This window comes from Amblyomma maculatum, chromosome 6 (assembly GCF_055883805.1).
Source record: "Amblyomma maculatum isolate TAMU_Amacu chromosome 6, ASM5588380v1, whole genome shotgun sequence".
In the NCBI taxonomy this organism is placed as follows: domain Eukaryota; kingdom Metazoa; phylum Arthropoda; class Arachnida; order Ixodida; family Ixodidae; genus Amblyomma; species Amblyomma maculatum.
The window spans coordinates 101,479,356-101,485,807 of record NC_139349.1 but is presented as its reverse complement, the minus strand read 5'-3'; the positions used below and the strand labels follow the sequence as shown (position 1 = coordinate 101,485,807).

The window sequence follows — 6,452 nt, the reverse complement described above, 5'->3', positions numbered from 1 at the left end:
TGCGTATAATTCTCGTCGTTTCGCTGTTTCGTTTGCTAGTTAAATTTAAAGCAGCAAGAACATATTAGTGAGCTGCGCTGTGGTTTTCCATTCTCGCTGACACCACAATGTGATTATGAGAACATCGTTGACATTGCGTACATCTCCTGGATTATATAAAATCGTTACCAAATTTTACAGAATCTCGGTACGCGAAAAAAAAATTATTTCTTCGCATCACGCAAGTTTGTCACCTGAAAGACCCCAAAGTGTAATGTGCCGTGCATACTCTGACCGTTGGATCAACGGCATCCGGCTTCTTACTCATACGTACTTGGTTCGTCTGTTTAGATTGGGAATCTGTAGTGTTTCCGTTTGATAAATCCTTCACGTGTTTTGCCTACAAGGTCTTTAGCGTATCTGAAATAAATATTTGTTCCTGAGCACGAGCAACATGTAAAGTTTTTGTACCGACCGGGAACGTAACAGATTAAATAGTAATGCATATATTTTAATAATGACCTTCTGCAGAGCGGCTTCGTATAGTGAGATTATTCAAAATTATGGGGAGGCATATCTTCACCTCAAGGGTAGACTCTTTAACACCGTCTTTTCATTGGGCGTTTATTTATTTTAAAATTTGCTGGTTTGAATCATTTCAATTCTAAAATTATTACTACTGCAACTTCAGTACACATCCCAAACACACGACAGTAAGAAGTACACGCACCAAAACGCGTTCACTTGGTGTCCTGCGCTAACACGCTAGGTACCAACAACCGTTCGTAGCCTATGCGTCGCATGCCCGTCTGACATGCAGAGGACATGAATAGAAACCCGGACGGTGACAGATCTATTTCATTGAATTACTCTCATTTCTGAAATACCTTACTAGAAGAACTTGCTCGCCAATATTGGCTTCTTTTGGACCGTTCCCCAATACGTCATACAGTTTCATTTCGGATGTAGGGTGTTTGAAATAGCCGCACGAGACCATGTGGTTGTGACGTCATAACCGTGTAGACCAATCAGGATTGTTCCGAGCGGATATTTCCGACACGCGGCGCCGACTTCGCCGACGGCTGTTTGATGAAACGAGCTTTATACGCTTCGAGTAATATTTTTACATCTTAATTAATTAACTCTAATATTGACATCGGCTTCTGTTGTGCCTTGCAACTTACAGCCGGTAACCCATGACGTATATGTGGCTGCCTTATTGAAAACTGCTATTTCCCACCAAATTGAGACAATAAATTTGTAAGCCATCTTAGCAAATCACATAACAATGTAAAATTTGTCCAGCAAAATTGAAAATTCGAGGAGATTCTAATCTCTCTCATGTAAGCGTGTCATTGGAGAACGCTGGCCGACGCGACATAGGGACAAAATGTAGGAACGCTTGAATCTTGCATTTAATCAATTTCTGTAGATTTAACCAGTTGCAGTACGCCTTAAGACTGCTTACCATCCTTCAGATGATTTTTAAATGCGCCCTACTATTTGTAAAAAGCTCTTAGTGAGTCCTTCCTCCCTTGGATCATAATTTTGCTAAGATAACTAACTTCATGTTTCATTACATTGCTCCTTCGCCTGACAGCATTCTTCACTGCACGAACATTTGCTCTGCGCTTGCGCACTACAGTGTCCAGAGGCTACAGCGACGCCGAAACCACAATGGTAGGGCGAACAAAGAAAGGTCACCAGACCAACCTTTATCCTGCCGAGCCATCTAGAGTTAACATGTTGACCATTTGGGCTAGTTGGAGCGACTCTAACATTGAAAAGGCGAAACACAGAAACACAAGAAGTGCACGGGACAGCGCTGGATTAAATAAATAAGGTTTACTCGAAGAAACAGTCGGCCAAAGAACCAAATGACACATGCGTATCAAACGCTGTCAAGAGGACCAGAAGTGTCTAGTCAACACAGTATTGCGAGGACGCTGGCAATCATAGGCACGCAAAACTTTACTTATGTCGCTTACTATAGCTGCATGCGCACGCTGTTGAATAATAATCTAACCCCTTTACTGGTGATTGATTGTGATGGTGCACTAATGCACTTGTCACTGCATTGCATCTATAATGTAATAGGCCTCCACAAGCTCCCTTTCGCGTCTGCTCTTTCCTTTTCCGATTAATACTGTCAAAGGCAGGAACACAGTTCTCACATTATCTGCTGTGTCGAAGGAGCTTATTTTGGTGTGACACTTTTTTCAGTGAGTTCACTTGTTCACGTGCATGGTCCCTCACGCATCTGCCAGTTTGACCTTTATATACCCTACCACAAGAGAGGGGAACATTATATATGACACGAGTAGCACAATTAACGAACTTGTTAGTATGCTTGGCAGAGCACCCATTGGTAACTTGTTTTCGTGTTGTTGTGTTGTTGTCTTTTCCTCTTGGAAATTCTTGAACACAGGCCTGAAAGCTTATAGGGTGCCGAAAAGACCACTTTCCCACCATGCCGTTGTGCTACCTTTTTTTTTTTTTTTTAGGTTACGGGAAATGCCGTGAAGATAGGGCACCTGATTTTTCTTTCTCCACCTTAGTACCTTTTGAGCCCTTCCTGTTATCGGTTTTCATTTATGCAGCAGCGACTCGACAACTTCTTGCAGCAAGTGATTCGCATAGCCTGCCTCACTTAGGTGAACGGTTTGTTGGCGAAAGCTGTCATTCACTGTATGTGGGCAGCTCTTCAGCAGGGCATTGCTCAGCCAAAGGCTGGCTATTAGCCCCGAGAAGTTTGAGTGGCGCCCTCTGGCGGTCAGCCCGACGTGACGTCACGGCAAGGACTGCCTGCGCCGATCGCTCTGGTTTCTCCGGGTTGCCGCGTAGCTTCGAGTCTGCGGCCTCGGTTGTTCTCATAACAAAGCGTTATGAACAACGCAGACAGCACCGATCGAGTGTCAGGAAAAAAGAAGTATTTAATAATGATTCCTCTTGCTTTCAAAACACGAAACATGGGCTCGTTGCGGTGAGCGCAAGTCTCGCGACTGCCCGAGCGCTCGCCGCGACGGGCGCAGCTGGTGCCATCGCCGCGGCAGGAGCCTTTCGTGCGTCGTCCCTTGAAACTGATGATGTGCGTGGAGTCACTATTTTCATGATTGTATTACGAATGTAATACAACCATGAAGATAGGTCTAAATGTCTGCGACGCGATAAATTTGTACCGTTTTGCTGTGGACGTTGCTTAGAGCGCGCATTATGGACTGCGCGCTGTGAAATTTGTGCACGGATTTTTATTTAAAAGAGGCTACTGATTAAAACTTTATTAGAATTACCTTACTTGTCGAGCATTTTTGAGAAGCAATTACGCATGATTTGCCAAGAGCAACGTCCATTTTGATGGCCAGAAATATGAGTTATTAACCGTGTCGTCGTAAACATTTCAGTCATTCCGTTCGCCTCTGCCTATTGCGCCGCAGCCGTGCGCGCATGGGATGTCTTGGGGGCACTGCTAATTTGCAAATTTCTTTCCAGTCTCCCTTTCACTGAGGAGCATAAATTCCTATGTGGACAAAGCGTGCGAAACAAGTCGCTGCCTTAGTGAAGCAGAAAAATACTTTCATCAATGATTTTTGCAACCGTTATTAGCTGTTTTTGCTTGAAGATGTCATTCGCGCTAAGCTGAATCCCAGCGTCCTTGAAAAGCTTCTGAACCTTCACGGTAACTCCTGAAAAGAGAAAAGCGCAAACTCTGTCAAAAAAAAAAAAAAAAAACAGCTGCAGGTGAAACAGGCAAACAGTGTATAAAACTGTATTACATACCTTCAGAACTTCCTGTGCTTTGGTTAGCGCTGTGTGTTGGTCCTTGAGAAAAAAAAAAAAACGACAGAATTATTATGCCATCTAAACCACTCTTTACAGATACAGAGATATCACTAAATTTCCGTCACGCACTGAAAACTTTTTCGTTTTGTTAAATACTACAAACAGCTCATTGAATCCATATGTGAAGAGGATGAAAAATGGGTCTTGTTTAAACAGGCCAGTCCTTCTCTATTCTTAGGGTAACATTATGCTTAGAGTGATAAGGTTGAAATGCAGTATTTTCCTGTACATTTGGTGACGTGGCTAGATAAAAGAAAATTCCTCGTGTATCTACGGATGACTTGTGGTTTTATTACTTCATTTTTATGTTGTAACAAGCTCTCCACTCGAATTTACTGCAGTAATATAGAGATTGTTTAAGGTATTAATTGTTTGTTTTGATCAACAGTAGTGCTGAGGAAGCAAAAGCCGATAATTTATCACGATTCTAGCTTACTCATGTATTTCAGTTTCATGGTCAGAACTAAAGACAATGCGGGATATATAAATGTTTTTCTTTTTCCTGAATGCTTGATAAAAATCATTCAAGTCAATGTGAATCATCACAAAGGAATAGTGGCCGCATAGCGTATCCATAGGTAGACATACCGTCTCAATCTATAACTTCCACCTCCTCTTCTAGTTGTGCAGCATCGTCCATTGGAACGGCGCTCGAATTTTCACTACTGTCCCCATTCTTGTGTGTTGTCAAAGCCTCTGCGTGTGCGCAGAACTGGTACGACTTTGCGGGAACGCCTCTTTCACCTGGAATCAGATAGTGATTCAGGCTACAACCTCAAAAAACACTGAAACAAGAGCTTAACGAAGTTTGGGCATTACCTCAGAAAGGCGCAGAGCAGCTGCACATCACGTGCACTTTAAAGCCACGCTTGTTGCATAGCACACAAGTCTGAGACGTAGCTAAGGCAGGGCTTCACGGAGCCCGAAAAAAAAAAAAAAAAAAAAAAAAAAAAAACATTTCCTATCACAACCGTTACTGAAGTGCTGTTTTTGGGGACGCGTTGCATTGAATCTGCGCCCCATGTCTTGGAAAATTTGGAAAATATCAGCATTCAAACAAAAAGACCAGCACAGCTGTGCGGACTGTGTCAAATTTCGCGGCATGAATGAACACGAGAACACCACTGCCGTGAGACACATTTTAAACAAAAACTTAAGCAGGGTCACAGTTGATTCAGCTTGGACATTCCGCTACTGAGCAAAATGTCTGAGCTCTCAGTGACACAAAGATCGAGGAAACGAAAGTTTGAGCAATGGCTGATTTACTTACGCCGCCGCTTCGTCGATCCCGGGAGCGATCGCCTTGCATCGCTAGGACGCACGGGAATGTTGACGGATGGAACAGCGTCTGGCAATAGTTTTGTTCTTGTACACTAATAATTAAAAAAAAAAAAGACTAGTTGACAAACAGCCTGTAAAAGCGTCGCTACACGTGCGGCTCACCTAGTATCTTGTAAACCGGCTACACAGTCTTCCTTTTTGAAGTGCTTACTGCACATAGTGGCAATGCCGACGGTTGCTTCCCCATTCTTAACTTTATCAATCTAATCTCCTTCATTTTGAACAACTTTGGGTAAAGTGGAAGCTTACACCGGCTTTCTTCAGTGATTTTCACTGCGCACTGAGCAATAAGAGACCATCATGATTATTCGTGAGCGAAAACGAACGAAAGGAGCCGGCATCGGCCGGGAGGAGCAGCAGCCCGGCTGGCGGAGTCCTTGCCGTGACGTCAGACTGCGGCGATCGCAGCGGCGCCAGTGTTCGCTCTCGGGGCTAATACCTCTTTTGATCAGCTTAGAGTGAGAGGAGGCATACGGCAAAAGGGCTTTTTTTGTTTTGGGTAGTAACCCCAGCATACGTGACCTTCGTTAAACGTTAGCGTTAAGTCTACAAATCGAAGCGTATTGTTACTCGGCATTATACGTGACAGTATAATCATTTACCACATTTAACACAACCTACCTGACGAGCGTGTTCTTCGAGTGTTCAGATATGTTGACGACTTTTTAACCCTTCTGAAGCTCCCACCGGACTTGCTGTCAACGATCGTTAGTGATGTGTTGAATGTGTTTAATGACTGTGCACGTACACTGACATTGACGTGTTAAATCCCGAGTGACAATTCGATTCGATTTCTAGACTTAACGGTAACGTTTAACGAAGGCCTTGTGTGCCGGAGCTACTCACCCAGAACAAAAAATACCCTTTTGCCGTATGCCTCCTCTCACTATAAGCTCATCAAACAAGGTATAGCCAGCATTTGCCTCATCAATACCCTGCAGAATGGCTGCCCACATACAGTGAATGACAGCTTGACAGAATGAAAATGATTGACAAAGGCTGAAAATGCGGCGATGCAGTAAGAGGCTTTCAAGGCTGGAATTTTCCTTTAGAGATGAAACCTGATGGAATATGAGTATGCATGACGCGCGAAACGGGTGACATTGCTTTGAATTGATTCGAGTGCATTTGATAGGTATATCTGAGGTGGGTTCCAGATGGGACGAATTTCGCTTTCTTTTTTCGTTCCCTTGTTCAACGCACCTGACGAGTGTTTTATATGTCAGAAGTTTCACTTGTTGGGGTGCGTGACATGTGATTGAAAAATTGTTGTATAATTGAACGCGTTGTAC

At 43.5% G+C, this 6,452-nt stretch overlaps 1 long non-coding RNA gene across 1 annotated transcript; it reads right to left on the bottom strand.

Moving 5' to 3' along the window:
* Positions 1 to 3,044: 3,044 nt before the first annotated feature.
* Positions 3,045 to 5,195, bottom strand: LOC146186454 (uncharacterized). Its single transcript, XR_014707855.1, has 4 exons — positions 5,090 to 5,195; positions 4,408 to 4,563; positions 3,757 to 3,798; positions 3,045 to 3,662 (listed from the first exon to the last, which is right to left on the bottom strand). It is a non-coding gene; the product is annotated as an uncharacterized LOC146186454 (long non-coding RNA).
* Between the last annotated feature and the right edge of the window lie 1,257 nt (positions 5,196 to 6,452).